Here is a 17,500-nt window from a genome sequence, read left to right on the forward strand (position 1 = left end):
TATCTCTTTCCTTCTCCTTCCTTCCTTCCTTCTCCCGCCCTCCCTTTCTCCTTCTGTTATTCCTTCCTTCCTTTCCTTCTCCTCCTTTTCCTCTCTCTTTCTCTTTTCTCCTCCCTCTCTCGAATCTTCTCTCCTTTCCCTCTTTCTTACCTCCTCCATCCTTTCCTCCTACATTCCTTCCCTCACCTTACATTCTTCCTCCCTTCCTCCTTCTTCCTTCCCTCTCTCCCGTTTCTCTCCTTTCCTCCTTTCCTTCCTCCTTCTCTCCCTCATTTTATTGTTTCTTCCTCTTTCCTCCCTCTTTATCTATCTCATTCCCTCCCCTTCCTTCTCCCTCTTCCTCTTCTTCCTTCTCCTACCTCCTTCTTCCTTACCTCTTTCCCTCTCTTCTTGTCTCTCCTTCCCTCAGCCTCCTTCTCGTCCTTCTCCTCCTCCTCCTCTTCCTTCTCCTCCTCTTCCTCCTCCTCCTCTTCCTCCTCCTCTTCCGTCCGTGCCACCGTTCATATTATTCGTGGCTGGATGGTCCCATTGTCCGTGTGCGTGATAACAGATGGCCGTGACACAGCTGGGAGGAGGAGGAGGAGGAGGAAGAGGAGGAGGGGTTGATAAAGGGGAGGGTAGAAGGGGCATAGTAGTAAGGTGAGGAAGAGGAGGAGGAGTAGGAGGAGGAGGAGGAAGAGGAGGAGGAGGAGGAGGAGGGGATGATAAGAGGGAGGAAACAGCAGTAAGGTGAAAGGGAGGGAAGGAGGGAACGGAGGGAAAGGAGGGAGAGGTGGAGGTAAAGATAGGGATGATTTGAGAGAGAGAGAGAGAGAGAGAGAGAGAGAGAGAGAGAAGGGGGGTGGGGGGTTGTTAAAAGAATATGCAGGCACGTCATCTCTTCTTCTTCCTCCTCCTCCTCCTCCTCCTCCTCCTCCTCCTCTTTTTTTCTTAAACTTTCCCCTCATCAAAATCTTCTATCCTCTTTGCCTCTCCTCCTTCCTTCCTTCCTTCCTTCCTTCCTTTAATTTCTTCTTCCCTTCCTTCCTTCCTTCCTTCCTTCCTTCCTTCCTTCCTTCCTTCCTTCCTTCCTTTAATTTCTTCTTCCCTTCCTTCCTTCCTTCTCTTCCTTCCTTCCTTCCTTCCTTCCTCTCTCCTCTCCAAACCTCTGTAAATATCTCCTCCCATCACACACACACACACACACACACACACACACACACACACACCAATTATCGTCCGACACACAAGTCAACATCGTTCTGCTCCAAATGTAACACGAGAAGAACGAACGAGGGAAAGAGAAAGAACTAATGAACAAGAGCAAAACGAGAGGATTGATAAATTAGGGAAGAATGAGAGGAGGAGGAGGAGGAGAAAGAGGAGGAGGAAGGAAAACAGAAGGAAGAGAAGAGATTTAGAGAGAGAGAGAGAGAGAGAGAGAGAGAGAGAGAGAGAGTTAATAGAGTTTGAAAAAGTTACTACTACCATTACGTCATACTACTACTACTACTACTACTACTACTACTACTACTACTTCTACTACTACTACTACTACTACTACTACTACTGTCTTCCTTTTCTTCCTTCTCTCTCACCCCTTTCATTCTTCTTCCTCCTCCTCTTTATTTCACCTCCTCTTCCTCCTCTTCCCCTTCCTCCTCTCCCTCTCCTCTCCTCTTTATTTTCTTTTTTTTTTCTTACTTTGTTATTTCCTGTTCCTTTTTTTCTCCTCCTCTTCCATCTTCTTTTCTCTCATCTTTGGTGTAATATTTCTTCTCCCTTCTTTTTGTTTTCATCTTTTTTTATTTTCTCCTTTTCTTCCGCCTTCTCTTTATTCCTTTCCTTCTTTTTTTCCCCGTTCTCGTCTTTGTTCAATCTTCTTTTTCTTCTTCTTTTTTCTTCATCTACTTTTTTTTTCTCTTTCTCTTTCTTTTTCTTAATTTTCTTTTTATTATCCTCTTTCTCCTCTTCCTCCTCCTTCTCCTCCTCCTCCTCTTCCTCCTCCTCCACCTCTTTCTCTTCCTCATCTTTTCTCCATCACGAACTCTTCCATTCCATCTCTTTCTCAACGTCCTAATCCTCCTCCTCCTCCTCCTCCTCCTCCTCCTCCTCCTCCTCCTCCACACACTCCATTAAATGCCCCTTCGAAGATTTATATTTAGAACTTAAAAGCCGACGAGACAAATGAGAGGAAGAAAGAGAAGAGGAAGAGGAAGAGGAGGAAGAGGAGGAGGAGGAGGAAGAAGAAGAAAGAAGAGGTTGGAGGATGAGAGATGGCGACGAGTGTGTGTGTGTGTGTGTGTGTGTGAGAGAGAGAGAGAGAGAGAGAGAGAGAGAGAGAGAGAGACCTTACCTGTGCTAATAAGTTTGAAAATGATACCAGATTTTTGGTAATTTTAACTTCATAATATTAAGCCAATTAGAAGAGGATGAAGAGGAAGAGGAAGAGGAAAGGGAAGAGAGCTGAAAAGGGGAAGAGTAGCAAGAGGAAAGGGGAAAGTAAGGGAAAGAAGAGGAAGAGGAAAGGAAAAATTAAGGTAATGGAAAAAGGGGAAAGGAAGGAAGAGGAATGGGAAGAGAAGAAAGAGTATGGAAGAGAAAATGGAAAGAAAAATGGAAGAGGAGAGTGGAAGAAAATGGAAAGAAGGGGAAAGGAAAAGGAGAAAGAAGAGAGATGGGAAATAATTAAAAGGGGAATTTAAGAGGATTGAAGAGGAAGAAAAATGGGATAAGAATGAAAAGGCGAAGAGAAAACCGGAAATAAAGGAAGGAAGAGGAAAAGAAAGAGGAAGAGAAGAGGAAGAACGGGAAGAGAAAAGAGGAAAAGTGTGAGAAGAGGAATATGAAAGAGGAAAAGGAAGAGGAAGAAGGAGAAGAGAGGAGGAGAAAAGAGGAAAAGGAGTGTGAGAAGAGGAATATGAAAGAGGAAAAGGAAGAGGAAGAAGGAGAAGAGAGGAGGAGAAAAGAGGAAAAGGAGTGTGAGAAGAGGAATATGAAAGAGGAAAAGGAAGAGGAAAAAGGGGAAGAAAGTGGAGAGAAGAGGAAGATGATAGGAGAAAGGGATGGAGAGAAGAATAAGAGATAAAAGATGAATGAACAAATAAGAAAAAAGATTAAAAAAAGAAAGAAGGAAAAGAAAGGAAAGTAAGGAAGAAAAGGAAAGGGAAAAAATAATGAAAGGGAAGAAGAGAAAAATAAAAAGGGAGAAGAATGAAGAAAGGACGAGATAAAGAAAAGGTGGAAAGAAAGGGAAAAGAAGGGGATGAAAAGAGAGAAATGAAAAGGAAGATAAGAGAGGAAAAGAAAAGGGGAGGAATGAAGAAAGGACGAGATAAAGAAAGGGATGGAAAGAAAAGGAAAAGAAGGGAATGAAAAGAGAGAAATGAAAGTAGAAAGAAAAGAGATGAAAGGGAATTTTAGTAGATAGTGAAAATGGGGAGAGAGGAATAAGGGAAGAGGAGAAGAAGAAAATTAAGGAAGAATAAAGGTGAGGAGGAGGAGGAGGAGGAGGAGGAGGAGGAGGAGGAGGAGGAAGGGGGTAAATATTGTCATGCTTCACTGCGTCTATTGTGATAAGGGGAGGAGGAGGAGGAGGAGGAGGAGGAGGAGGAGGAGGAGGAGATAAAGAGGGAGGGAGGGAAGAAGGGAATAGAGGAAGGAAGGAAGGGTTATAGCATTAAATGTGCGTGTGTGTGTGTGTGTGTGTGTGTGTGTGTGTGTGTGTGTGTGTGTGTGTGTGTGTGTGTGTGTGTGTGTGTGTGTGTGTGTGTAAGGGAACCCACATTGATATTTTCGCACACTGTTATTTATATATTAATTTATTTATGTATCTATTCCTCTCTTCATACATTCGCAAATTCACTTTATTTTTCTCTTTATTTCATGTTATCTTTCCTTTTTTTTTTACCTGTCTTGATCTCCTTTTTTTCTTTGTTTTATCTTCACCTTTTCAATTTTTCTTCATTCTCAATATTTATCTTTTTTTTATTTAAACAGAGAAGTATAAAAATAGATTCAAATCCACTTAATTATTTTCTTTATTTCACGTCATCTTATTTCTCATTTTTTTTGCATATCTGAATTTTCTTATTTTCTTTCTTTTCTTTCATCTTTTCAAATTTTCTCCATTCTCCATATTTATCTTTTTATTCATTTATTCTTATCTTTCTCTTAACCTTCACTTTTTTCTTATTATTTGCACAATCACAATTTTTCTGTTTTTTTTTAATTTTATTTTCATTTATCAGTTAATCTTTTTTTTACCTCTTTCTGTTTCCCTGCTTGAGTTTGTTTGTTTATAGATTATAGTTCATTCATTGTTTGTTTTATCCTTTTGTTGTTTTCTCTATCTTTTTGTGTCTATTGTTCTTCTTCCTTCAACATCTATTTCTCCTATTTTCGTTATTTTTTTATTTTAGTTATTTATAGTTTATCGATTGTGTTGCTGTTGTTTTTTATATTTTTTGTTTTTTTTTTCTACAGCTTCTTCTATCGTCTATTGTCTTCCCCTTCATCATCTTTTTTTTTTTATATGCATTTATTTTTGAGTTTATTTTCAGTTCATTTTATTTTATTTATTTATTTATTTATTTTAATGTATTTATTTATTTTATTTTTAGTTCATTTTTTTTTTATTCTTATTCATTTATTTTATTTTATTTATTTAGTTTATCTTTACTTCATTTATTTCTATTTATTTATTTAGTTTATTTTTCGTTCATTTATTTTTTGAGTTTATTTTTAGGTTATCGTGTGTTGGCGTTTTTATTTTCCCTTGTGTATCTTCTTCTTCCCTTATCGTCTATTCCCCCCTTTATCAGTTATTCCCCCTCCCCATTTATCACCGTTTATTGGCCTCCCCGCCTTTATCAGGTGTAGCGCGTCTCCCGCCCTTATATAAATTTTCCATTATCTTTTTTATGACGCGGCAAATGTCTCTCTCTCTCTCTCTCTCTCTCTCTCTCTCTCTCTCTCTCTCTCTCTCTCTCTCTCTCTCTCTCTCTCTCTCTCTCTCTCTCTCTCTCTCTCTCTCTCTCTCTCTCTCTCTCTCTCTCTCTCTTCTTCTTCTTCGTCTTCTTTTCTTCTCCGTCTTTCTCTTCCCTTTAATTCTTTCCTGTCCTCCTATTAAACCCACATTCCAAAACCGTCTTATTTAAAGTTCCTCACATTTCCCATTAGCCTTCCCTTCCCCCTTATCATTCCCCATTAGCTTAGCATTTCCCATTAACCCATTAGCCTCCTCCCCTTCCCATTAACCTTTCAACACCCTTATCTACCCTCTTGTTGTTCCCTATTAATTATTTTTCGTTCCATTCACTCTACTCACTCTACCACCCATTGAAACCATTATCTTAACCTTTTAATTCCTCCATTTAATCTCTGAACCCATTTCCTCCCATGACTTCCACCCCATTTTTATCCACCCCTATTAACTCCTTCCCTATTCAAAACCATTCAATCCATTTTCCCAACCCCATTTCTAACGTCCCTTTGACTAGATTCCACCCCATTTCTATTCTCCCCATTACCATCAACTTCTCCCCCATTCAAAAGCATTCAATCCATTATCCTAACCTCATTTTCAACCATCGTTTCTACCCCCCATTTCTACCCACTGTTAACCTCACCCCATTTCCATCTCTACCATTAGCAGACTTCAAAACATCGACTTCTTTTTTCTCTCCCATATCAAAATCTCACCTTGCCTTAAATTCTACAGGTATGATTAGAGAGAAGGAGGAGGGAGAGGGAAGGAAAAGGGGGTGAGAGAAAATGACAACAACGCCCCCTTCCCCCGTATTCCCTTTAGCTCCTCTCCTCCTCCTACTCTCTCCCTTCTCCCCCCCCACACACCCACACAACCCGGGAGACGATATTAAATCCGGGTTGAATTACGGTCGTCGCTGTTTCTTTCAGGTTAGGTTATAGGGAGACCAACCTTACCCCCCTTCCTCCTCCTCCTTCTTCTTTCCTTCTTCCTCCTTCTTCTCCTCTTACGTCTTTTCTCCCTCCTCCTTCTTCTCCTCTTCATCTTTTCTTTCACATATTCCTCTTCCTTCACCTTATTCTCCTCTATTCTCCTCTTTTTTTTCCTCCACCCTCCTCTTCGTTCTTCCCCCTCCTCTTTTTCCTTCTTATTCCTTCTTCTTTCTTCTTCCTCCTTCTTTTTCTTCCTCTTCCTCTTGCCTCATGCACTCTTCGTTCTTCATCTCATTCTCCTTCTACTCTATTCTCCTCTTTTCTCCAGTAATTCTCTTCCTTCATTTTTTATTATTTTCTCTCCATTTTCCTCCTCTTTCAACCACTTCCTCTTCGTCTTTTATCTCCTTCTCCTCCTTCTCCTCCTCTTCCTCCATTCTAAAGATTTTTCCTGTACTTCTTTCCTTCATCTTTTCATTCTTCTCCATTTTCTTCTTATTCTTATTTTCTTCAATCCATCTTCGTCCTTTCTCTCCTCCTCCTCCTCCTCCTCCTCTTTGCATCACTTGTCTTCCTCTCTACCTCCTCCTCTTTTCTTCTTCCTCCTCCTCCTCCTCCTCCTCTTCCTCTCCTCGTTCTTCCTCTCTGCTCTCTTCTTGTTCTGTTTCTTTCTCTCATCCGCACATAATAATAATAATAATAATAATAATAATAATAATAATAATAATAATAATAATAATAATGATAATAATAATAATAATAACAACATTCTTCTATTCTTTTCATTTTCTTTTATCTTTTTCTTTCTTCTCGTGATTTCGGGGTTTCGGGTGCTTTTCTTCCTCCTCCTCCTCCTCCTCCTCCTCCTCCTCCTCCTCCTCCTCCTCCAGTCCTTTCCTCACTGGCTTATTTCTGCCTCTTCGCTAAGCCGAGATAAGATGGAAAGAGAGAGAGAGAGAGAGAGAGAGAGAGAGAGAGAGAGAGAGAGAGAGAGTAATAGGAAGTGAGAAGAGGAAGATAAAGAGGAGAAATAAAGAGAAACGTACCGTAGCGAAATCATGGAACAAATGGCGCAAGAGGAAGAGGAGGAGGAGGAGGAGGAGGAGGAGGAGGAGGAGGAGGAGGAGGAGGAGGAGGAGGAGGAGGAAGATGAAGAGCATGCGAAAAGAAGGTTGGAAAACGAGGAGGAGGGAAAGAGATTGGAGAAAGAGGAGGAAGAAGAAGAAGAAGAGGAAGAGGAAGAAGAGGAGAGTGGATAAGAAGAGGAGGAGGAAGAAAAGAAGAAATAATGAAGAGGAGAAGGCATACTCAAAACGAGAAGGAGGAAGAGGAGGAGGAGGAGGAGGAAAGTGGAGATATGTAGCAAGTTGAGGAGGAAGAGGAAGAGGAAGAGGAAGAGGAGGAGAAGAGGAAGGAAGCAAATATTTTAGTGAATTTTGGGGAGTTTTAAGAATCCAGGTGACAGTAATGTGCGCGGGAAAGCAGGTGTGCGTGCGTGCGTGTGTGTGTGTGTGTGTGTGTGTGTGTGTGTGTGTGTGTGTGTGTGTGTGTGTGTGTGTGTGTGTGTGTGTGTGTTTTCCTTTTTTTTTTTCCTTTTCTTTTTCCTTTTCTTGTTCTTGTTATTTTTTCTTCTTTTCCTCTTTTTTTTCTTGTTGTTGTTGTTGTTGTTCTTGTTCTTCTTGTTCTTGTTCTTTTTCTTGTTCTTGTTCTTGTTCTTCTTCTTTTTCTTCTTCTTCCTCTTCTTCATTTTCTTCTTCTTCCTCCTCCTTTTCTTCCTTGACTTTTGTTGCTCTATGAAAATTATTTATGGAAAGAAAGAAAATAAGTTAATGAAAAAGGAAGAAAATAATACAAGAAGGCCAGGAGGAGGAGATGGAGGTGGAGGAGGAGGAGGAGGAGGAGGAGGAGGAGGAGGAGGAAAGCAACCTAAGAACATGAAACTGATGGCCATTGTTTCACACATACACACACACACACACACACACACACACACACACACATAATTAACACAAAATAACAATAAGATGACATTCCTCCTCCTCCTCCTCCTCCTCCTGCTCCTCCGCCTCCTCCTCCTCCTCCCATTTTCCTCCTTTTCTTTCTTACACTTTCTCCATTTCTTCTTTTTCCTTCCTCTCCCTCTTCCTCCAGTTATCTCTCCTCCTTTTCCTTCCTCTTTATCTCCATTCCTTCCTCCTATTTTTTCCTTTATTCCTTTCCTTCTTCTGTTCTCTCTCTCTCTCTCTCTCTCTCTCTCTCTCTCTCTCTCTCTCTCTCTCTCTCTCTTCATCCCTTCATCTCTACTAATTACCCTTAATGAGTGGAGGGAGGGAGGGAGGGAGGGAGGAGAGGAGAGAGGAGAGAAGGAAAGGAGGGAATGAAGAAGGGAAATGGAAGGATTGATGCAGTTCTCCTCCTCCTCCTCCTCCTCCTCCCAAGTCGTAGGATGGGTTAGGAGTCCTATAGGATACGCGAAGGATGCCGAGGGGACGCACGCCCGTATCCTGCGAGTTTTGATGACCCTGGCTAAGGAGGGAGAGGGAAGGAGGGAGAGGGGAGGGAGGGAGGGAGAGAGGAGAGGGGAGAGAGAGAGAGAGGGAATGGAAATGAGGGTTAATACGGTGAGAGGAGGAGGAGGAGGAGGAGGAGGAGGAGGAGGAGGAGGAGGAGGAGGAGGAGGAAAGTGTTGAAGAGAGGAGAGAAAAAAAGAGAAGGGGAAGGAAGGGAGGAAGGAAGGTGTGAGGTAGGGTATAAAAGGAGGAGAAGAGAGGAAAAAAAGGATAAAAAGAAGAGAGAAAAGAAAGAAAATGAAGGAAGGAAAAGAAAAGGAAAGGAAAGAGGAAATAAAAAATAAGAAAGGAGAAAAGAGAGTAGGGAAGGGAAGGGAAGGGAATAGGAGAAGAGAAGAGGAGAGAGAAGAAAAGAGAAAGGGAGGAGAGAAGTGAAAGGAAGGGAGAGGGAAAATAAAGAGGGGAAAAAGGAAAGAGAAAAGAAAGGGAGAGAAAGAAACAGAAAAGAAAAAAGAAAGGAGGAAGAGGAGGAGGAGGAGGACTTGGAGGAAGAGAGAAGAAAAGGAAGGGAGAGAATTGATGTTTGAGGAGGAAGGAGGAAGGAGGAAGGAAGGGAGGAGGAAGGAAGGAGGAAGAAATGGTGATGGAGGAAGGAGGAAGGAAGGGGAGGAGGAAGGAGGAAGAAAAAGGAGGAGAAGGAGGAGAGAGGAAGAGGAGAGAGAGAGAGAGAGAGAGAGAGATAGAGAGAGAGAGAGAGAGACTCTTCCTCTTTTTCACCGATATCAAAGTTTAATTTTATTTTATGTCTCTAGTTATCGTCTGTTCCTCTTGATTTCCTTTTCTTATTTTCCTCTTTTTTTCCTCTTTATTTTCTTTTTTCTTATTCCTCTTTCGCAAATCAGCTTTCCTTCCTCTTTTCCCTTCTCCCTAATTGCTTCTTCTTTACCTCCTCCTCCTCCTCCTCCTCCTCCTCCTTTCTTTCCTTCATCTCCTCCTCCTCCTCCTCCTCCTCCTTCTTCTTCTTTTTCTTTCCTAATTCCTCCTTTCTTTCCTTCATCTCCTCCTCCTCCTCTTCCTCCTCCTCCGCCTCTTCCTCTTTTCCCTCTTCGTATTTTCAATGAACTCTTCCTTTGTCTCCTAATTCTCTCTCCTCCAATAGAAAACGAGTCTAATGTTTTCTTGGAAGAGGAGGAGGAGGAGGAGGAGGAGGAGGAGGTGGAGGAGGAGGTGGAGGTGGAGGTTGAGGCGGTGGGAGGCTTATAAGTGAAAAAAAATGGTAGAGGAGGAGGAGCAGGAGGAGGAGGAGGAGGAGGAGGAGGAGGAGGAGGAGGAGGAGGAGGAGTAGGAGGAGGAGGAGGAGGAGGAGGAGGAGGAGGAGGAGGAGGAGGAGGAGGAGGAGGAGGAGGAGGAAAGCAAAGGAGAATGAGATAGATTCAAAAGACAGAAAAATAAGAATAGGAATTAAATGGGGAGGAGGAGGAGGAGGAGGAGGAAGAAGAAGAAGAAGAGGAGGAGGAGGAGGAGGAGGAGGAAGAAGAAGAAGAAGAGGAGGAGGAGGAGGAGGAGGAGGAGGAGGATTTTTTTTTACCTCCTTCCTTTATAAGCCGAATAGCACCTTATCTCCTTTTTTTTTTCCCTCCATTTTTTCCTCCATTCTTTCCTCTCCTTCCCCTCCCATTTATCTCCTTTCCTTTCTTTTCCTTCTCCTTTTCAATTTCTCTCTTTTATAATTATTTTTTTCTCGTTTTTCCTCTTCTATTTTATTTTCCTTTAATTTTCTTCCTTTTCCTCTTTTATTTTCCTCTTATTTTCCTTTTTTTTCATTTTCTCCTTCACTTTCCTTTTATTTTCCTCTTTCTTTTTCCTCTCCTCTTTCACTTCCTCTTTTTTCCTCGTTATTTTCCTTTTCTCTCATTTACTTCCCATTCCTCTCCTTTTCCTCTTCTTTTTTACTTTTTATTTTCCTCTTTCTTTTCCTCTTCTCTTTCACTCTCCTCTCATTTCCCTCTTCCTCTTTTCTCTCACTTACCTCCCTTTTCCTCTTCCTTTTCCTCCTCTCTCCCCCACTTATCTCCTATTTTCCCCTCCATTTCCTCCACTTTCGACAATTTTCCTCCCTGTTACCTCTCCCACCTTCCTGTTTTCCTCTTGTTTTCCTCCTCCTCCTCTTCCTCCGCAGAATATTCATTGTGTTCCTCTTTCCTCTCCCGCCAAGAGGAAAAGAAGAGGTGGAGGAAAAACTCTTAATTGGATTGGTGGATGTTTTTTAGTGGATGGAAGAAGGAAAGAGGGAAGGAGGAAAGATGGGAGGAGGAGGGAGAGAAGGAAGAAAATGGAGGAATAGGAAGAAAGGAGTTGATTGAAAGGAGAAGGAAAGGGAAGGGAGGAAGGGAGGTAATGGAGGAAGAAGGGATGGAGTGGAGGAAAGGGAGGAAAAGAGTGGAAGGAGAGGAGAAAGAAAAGAAGGGAGGAAGAGAAAGAGCGGTGGAAGGAAGGAAGGAAAGGGAGAAAGGATGGAGGTGGAGGTAAAGGAGAAGAATAGGGAGGGAGGAAAGGAAAAGAGGGGTGGAGAGAAAAGGAAGAGAATGGAGGAAAGGGAGAGAGAGAAAATAAGGAGGTGGAGGTAAAGAAGAAGGAAAAGAAGGGAGGAAATATGGAGGAAGGAGGGAACAGGGATGAGAAGGGAAGAGAAGAGAAGGGAGGAGATGGGAAAGGAAAAGAAGGGAAATGAGGAGGAAGGGAAGGAAGGGAGAGAAAAGGAAGAAGGGAAGAGAAGGGAAGGGAAGATAGGGGAAGAAAGGGAAAGGGAAGAAAAGGGAAGTGAGGAGGAAGGGAAGGAAGGGAAAGAAAAGGAAGAAGGGAAGAGAAGGGAAGGGAAGAGAGGGAAAGAAAGGGAAAGGGAAGAAAAGGGAAGTCAGGGGGAAGGGAAGGAAGGGAAAGAAAAGGAAGAAGGGAGGAGAAGGGAAGGGAAGATAGGGGAAGAAAGGGAAAGGGAAGAAAAGGGAAGTGAGGAGGAAGGGAAAGAAAAGGGAAAAAATGAGAATGGAATAGAAGGGAACGTCTCCGCTGCCCAACCCGGATATAGCGTACCATTGTCACGGCGATCCAGGTTTCATTAAATACGGGTCACGTGACGGCGAAATGGGTGTATTACATTATGCATTCAGATTAGAGAGAGAGAGAGAGAGAGATGAAATTAAAAACACGAAGAAAAAAAGAAAACAATGAAAAAAAAGAGGAAAACAAGAGAAAAACAAGAAAACAAGATAAAAAAAAGAAAATACCAGAGAGAGAGAGAGAGAGAGAGAGAGGAAGATGAAAGTAAAAACAAGAAGAAAAAAGAGGAAAAAAGAAAAATAACAATGAAAAAAAGAGGAAAACAAGAGAAAAACAAGAAAACAAGAAAAAATAAGAAAATACCAGAGAGAGAGAGAGAGAGAGAGAGAGGAGGAGGAGGAGGAGGAGTGGAAATGGATGTGTTGAGGAAGGAAGTGGAAGAGAAAGAGGAGGAAAAAGGACGGAGGGAGGAGAAAGGGAGACTAAGAAAAATGGAGGAAGAAAGGGAGAATAAGGAGGAAGAGAGAAGTATCGTAAAAATAAGGAAGAGATAGAGAAAGAGATAGATAGATAGATAGATGGATTGGTAGATAGAGAGAAAATGTGATAATCAGTTGAGAAAAATAGATGGAAAGAAAGTATGATAATGTTCCCTTCCCTTCCCTTCCTTTCCCTTCTCTTCCCATCTCTTCCCTTCCCATCTCTGCCCTTCCTTCCTTCCTCCTCCTCTTCCTTCTCCTTCCTTCCTTCTCTTCCCTTCCTTCCCTTCCTCCTCTCTCCTCTCCTCTCTCTTCCCTTCCCTTCCTTCCCTTCCCATCTCTTCCCTTCCCATCTCTTTCCTTCCATCTCTCTTCTCTTCCTTCCTTCCTTCCTTCCTTCCTTCCTTCCCTTCCTTCCCTTCCTTCCTTCCTTCCTCCTCTCTCCTCCCATCCCTTCCTTCCCTTCCTTCCTTCCTTCCTTCCTTCCTTCCTTCCTCCCTTCCTCCAGTCCTCCCCTTCCTTTCCTTCCTTTCTTCCTTCCTCACTTCCCTCTTTTCCTTCCCTTAGCCCCCTTATACCTTGTTTTAGGGGGGGCGGCGTCCCCCTAAATATGTAAAGCCCCCAAAAATAATAAGGCTCATTTAAAAGGCAAATTTGAGTTTACACTTGAATTAATTTTTATTGTATATATTATTTTATTATTATTTTAGGGCGAGAGGAAGGGATTGAGGGAGGGAGAAGGGGAGGGAAGGTAGGAAAAGGGAGGAAGGGAGGGAGAAGGTAGGATAAAAGGATAAAAGAGAAGGGAGGAGAAAAGGAGAGAGGGAGGTAAAAAATGGAGGAAGGTTAAGAAAGTTAGGAAAAATATCATTATCATTTTTCTTGTTATCCTTAGTTTTCTTTTTCTTTTGCAGGTCAGTGAAGGAAGGAAACGATACCCCCCCCCCTCCCCCCCAGCTATTAAGAGGTATGTACTACTACTACTACTACTACTACTAATAATAATAATAATAATAATAATGATGATAATAATAATAATTTCTGGACCCAAGGAAATATATTTTTTGACCCGTAAAAATAATCACAAAATTTTATCGCCCGTAAAAAGTTACGCGAAATATAAAGATGGAAAATAAAATCGAGGCGAAGGGAGGAGAAAAAGTGTGTGAAAGAGAAACGGGAAGAAAAAAAAAGGAAATTAAAAAAAAGAGGAGAAAAAGGGAAGAAAAATGAGTTTACTGAAATAGGAAAGATGGAAAATAAAACAGAAGAAAGAATAATGGAAAAAAAGAAAAGAGAAAAAGTAGAAAAAGTAAGGCTGAAGGAAACGAAAGATTATGTTAAAGAGAATAGGGAAAAAAAACATGAGAAAAAGAGTAGAAATAGAGAAGAAAATGAGTTTACTGAAATTGGAAAAATGGGAAATTAGACATAAGAAAGAAATAATAGAAAAAAATAAAAGAGAAGTAGAAAAAGTTAGATAAAGACTGAAGAAGCGTAAGATTATGTTAAAGAGAATAGGGAAAAAAAAACATGAGAAAAAGAGTAGAAATAGAGAAAAAAATGAGTTTACTGAAATTGGAAAAATGGGAAATAATACATAAGAAAGAATGATGGAAAAAAAAAAGAAAGAAAAAGTAGAAAAGTAAAGGCTGAAGAAACGTAAGATTATGTTAAAGAGAATAGGAAAAAAAACCATATGAAAAAAGTAGAAATAGAGAAAAAATAGGTTTACTGAAATTGGAAAAATGAAATAAGACATAAGAAAAATATTAGAAAAAAATAAAAAGGAGGAAGTAGAAAAGTTAGATAAAGACTGAAGGAAGCGTAAGATTAGTTTAACGAGAATAGGAAAAAAAAGGAAATGAAACAAGTAGAAATAAATCATAAGTTAAAAGAAATATGAAAAATTATTTACAATAGAAAAAAAAATAAGGAAAAAATAAATGATTGAAAAAAAATATATAGAGATGGAAACTAACTTGAATAAACAATAGATAAAAAAAAAGAAAACAGAATACATTATTAAAGAAAACAAGATGAAACAAATTCGCTAACCAAAAAAAAAAAAAAAAGAAAAAACCAAAACAATAAAAAAATGAAGAAAAACACATGAAAGAAAACGAGAAAAACATCAAAAAAGAAAAAGAGGGATAAAGCAACGAACCGAGAATAAGGCGATAAAAGGAAAGAAAATAAGCCGATAAAGAAGGAATGAAGAAGGAGGAAACATCAAAGGAGGAAAAAAAGAAAGCATGTGAAAGGGAATAAGAGAAAGTGGAGATAAAGGAGGAAAAAAAAGACTTATTCTGCTAAAAGGGAAAAGGAAATAAAAGGAAACGAACCGCATTTACTGGAGGAGGAGGAGGAGGAGGAGGAGGAGGAGGAGGAGGAGGAGAAAAGGTAGAGGTAGAGGAAATAGAAAACTAGAATAAGTTGACCTTTTCTCTTCCTCCTCCTCCTCTTCCTTCTTTCCTTCCTTCCTTCCTTCCTTATTTCCTTCCTTTCTTCCTTCCTTTCTCTGCTTCTATTCTCTGAGTACATATTTTGCCCATCTTCCTCCTCCTCCTCCCCCTCCTCCTCCTCAATTTATGTCGTGGAGAGGTGTTCCCAGGCAGTTCATGTTTTCACGCGGGGAAGGAAGACTGGACACGGAGGAGGAGGAGGAGGAGGAGGAGGAGGAGGAGGAGGAGGAGGAGGAGGAGGAGGATGGTAGGGAGGAAGAGAAGATGGAGGATGGTGGATAGGGTGGAGAGGTTAGCGCGGAGGATGAGGATGAGGAGGAGGATGAGGATGAGGAGGAGGAGGAGGAGGAAGAGGAGGAGGAGGAGGAGGAGGAGGTGATCATAAGGAAGGGAGGAAAGCGTAGAAGTAGGCAGGTAAGGAGGAAGAGGAGGAGAAACAGAAGGAGGAAGAAGAAGAAGAAGGAGGAAGAAAGAGGAAGAAGAGGAAGAGGAGGAGGAGGAGAAGGAAGAAGAGGAGGAGGAGGAGGTGATCATAAGGAAGGAGTATGTAGGCAAGGGAGGAAGAGGAGGAGAGAAGAGAAGGAGGAAGAAGAAGAAGGAGGAAGAAGAAAGAGGAAGAAGAGGAAGGGGAGAGAGCAGAAGTGGACGAGAGGGAGGAAAGGGTTCAAGAGGAGTGACAGAAGAGGAGGAGGAGGAGGAGGAGGAGGAGGAGGAGGAGGTATTCGTCCTTCCCTTGCCAAATATTAAGTCTTCCTCGCCCTTCCCTTCCTCTCTCCTCCTTTTCTTCCTTTGTTCCTTCTCTTCCTTCCTTTATCAATATTCTTCCTTTCCTTTATTCCTTCTTATTTTTATTTATTCTGTTTTATCTTTTTCGCGTCTTTATTAACCTTTTCCTTCTTCTTTCTTTCTTTATTTGCCTTCATTTCCTTGTCTTTTCCTTCCTTTCTCCTTTCCTTCCCTTTTCCTCCTATCTCTCTTTTTCTCTGTTCCTTTCCTTGTTTATCCTTTCCCTTTTTTTCCTCCTCTTTTTTTCTCTCATACTTATTTTCCTTTCTTTCTCTTCATTTTCCTTCTTTTTGTTTTCCTTCTATTTTCCTTCTATTCCTTTCCATCCCCTTTACTTCCCGCCTCTTATCTTTCTTTTCTCCCTTTCTCTCCCTTCCATTTCTCTTTCCCTTTTCTCTTTTATATCCTCTCTCCTCTCCTTCTCTTTCCTCCCCTGTTCTTGCCTACCCATATTTTCCTCTTCCTTTTCCTCTCTATCCAATTCTCTTCTTTCCTTCTCCTTCCCTTCTCCCCTTCCCTCTTTCCTCTCCTTTTCTTTCTGACTTTCATTCTCTCTCCTCTTTCTCTCCCTTTATCTCTCTCCTCTATTATCTCCGTGTCCTCCAACACCTCCTCTCCTCCTTCCACCTCTTTCCTCCTTCATCTTACCCCACCCGTTTCTCTCCTACTCTTCCCTTTTTCTCGTTCCTTCCCATCTCCCTTTCCTCCCTTCTCTCCTCCCCTTACCCACCTATCCTCTCTCTCTCCTCTTCCCTTCTCTTCCTCCTCTTCCCCCTCTCCCCCTTCCTTTACCTTCCTCTCCTTACCCCACCCCTCCCCTCTCTCTCTCTCTCCCCTTCTCTCCTCCTCTTTCCTCTCCTCTCTCCTCCTCTTTCCTCTCCTCTCTCCTCCTTCCCCCTTTCTCCTTTCCTCCCTTCTCTTTCCCCCTTTCCTTACCCCGCCTCTTTCCTCTCTCTCTTCCCTTCTTTCCTCCTCCTTCCCCTTCCCCCTCCTTTCCTTCCCCTTCCCCTCTGCCTCTCTGTAAACATCACATTTCTCATTCTTTCTCTTCTGTTGTATTTTCTCCTCTCATTTTTTCAATTTTTTTTTCTCGACTCAAAAAGAAAAAAATACTGTTGTGGAAAGTTTTGTTTATTTTGGTTTTGTTTTCGTGTTTTTTTTTATTGTATGTAAATTTGGGTTAGTTTTCCTCCACTCCCCTCCTTCTTCTTCTTCGATTATTCTCCTTTTCCTTTTTCTTATCCATTTCCTCCTCCTCCTCTTTCTCCTATCTTACCGCTCTCTCTCTCTCTTTTTCTCTTTTCTTTCCTTCACGTCTCTTCCTCTTCATTCCTCGTTCCAAATTTTCCTCCTCCTCCTCCTCATCCTCCTCCTCATCATCATCATCATTATCATCATTCAACAATATGACAGAAGAATGAGATTTTTACTTATCATCTAAAAAATGACAAAAAAACAAAGAATTATATAACCCAGGACGGACTATCCAGGACTACTACTACTACTACTACTACTACTACTACATATTTTTACCCCAGGACAGACAAGGAGCGAACATTACTATCATTTCCACTGCAGAATCGACCAGCTAACTCTCCCAGGACGGACGACGAGGAGGAGGTGGATTACTTTTATCCCAGGACGAGCAAAGGCAACGAGATTACTTATGCACGGCAGGACGAACTAGGCAGGGAGGGAGGGAGAGAGAGAGAGGAAGGAGGAAAAGAGGAAAGAGGAGGAAGGGGTGAGGAAGAGGGTAAGGGAAGGAAGAGATAGTGGAAGTGAGGAGAGGAGAAAGGGGTTTAGGAAGAGGGAAGGAGGGAGGGAAGGGACGGGAATGGAAGGGAAGGGATGGGAAGGGAAGGGAAGGAAGGAAGGAAGGAAGGAAGGGAAGGAAAATGGTAATAGAGAAAAGGAGGAAGGGAAGGAGGGAAGGAGGGAAGGGAGGAGAGGAAGAGGAGGAGGAGAGAGGAAAGGAAAGAGGAATAAGAAGATAAAGGAGAGGAAAGTGAGGGGAAATAATTCTGACCCTCCTCCTCCTCCTCCTCCTCCTCCTCCTCCTCCTCCTCCTCCTCCTCCTCCTCCTTTGTGTATGCTATCTGTTTGTGTGGAGGCGTAGAGGTAGAATTGTGAGAGAGAGAGAGAGAGAGAGAGAGAGAGAGAGGGGTCGCTGTTTAGAGAATGTTATGACTCCTCCTTATTTCCTTCTCTCCTCCATCTTCTCCTCCTCCTCCTCCTCCTCCTCCTCCTCCTCCTCCTCAAGCACCATCTGGGAAGGAGGAGCATGTTTATGGTTAAGAGA

The sequence above is a fragment of the Eriocheir sinensis genome, unplaced genomic scaffold (assembly GCF_024679095.1).
Source record: "Eriocheir sinensis breed Jianghai 21 unplaced genomic scaffold, ASM2467909v1 Scaffold591, whole genome shotgun sequence".
Lineage (NCBI taxonomy): Eukaryota > Metazoa > Arthropoda > Malacostraca > Decapoda > Varunidae > Eriocheir > Eriocheir sinensis.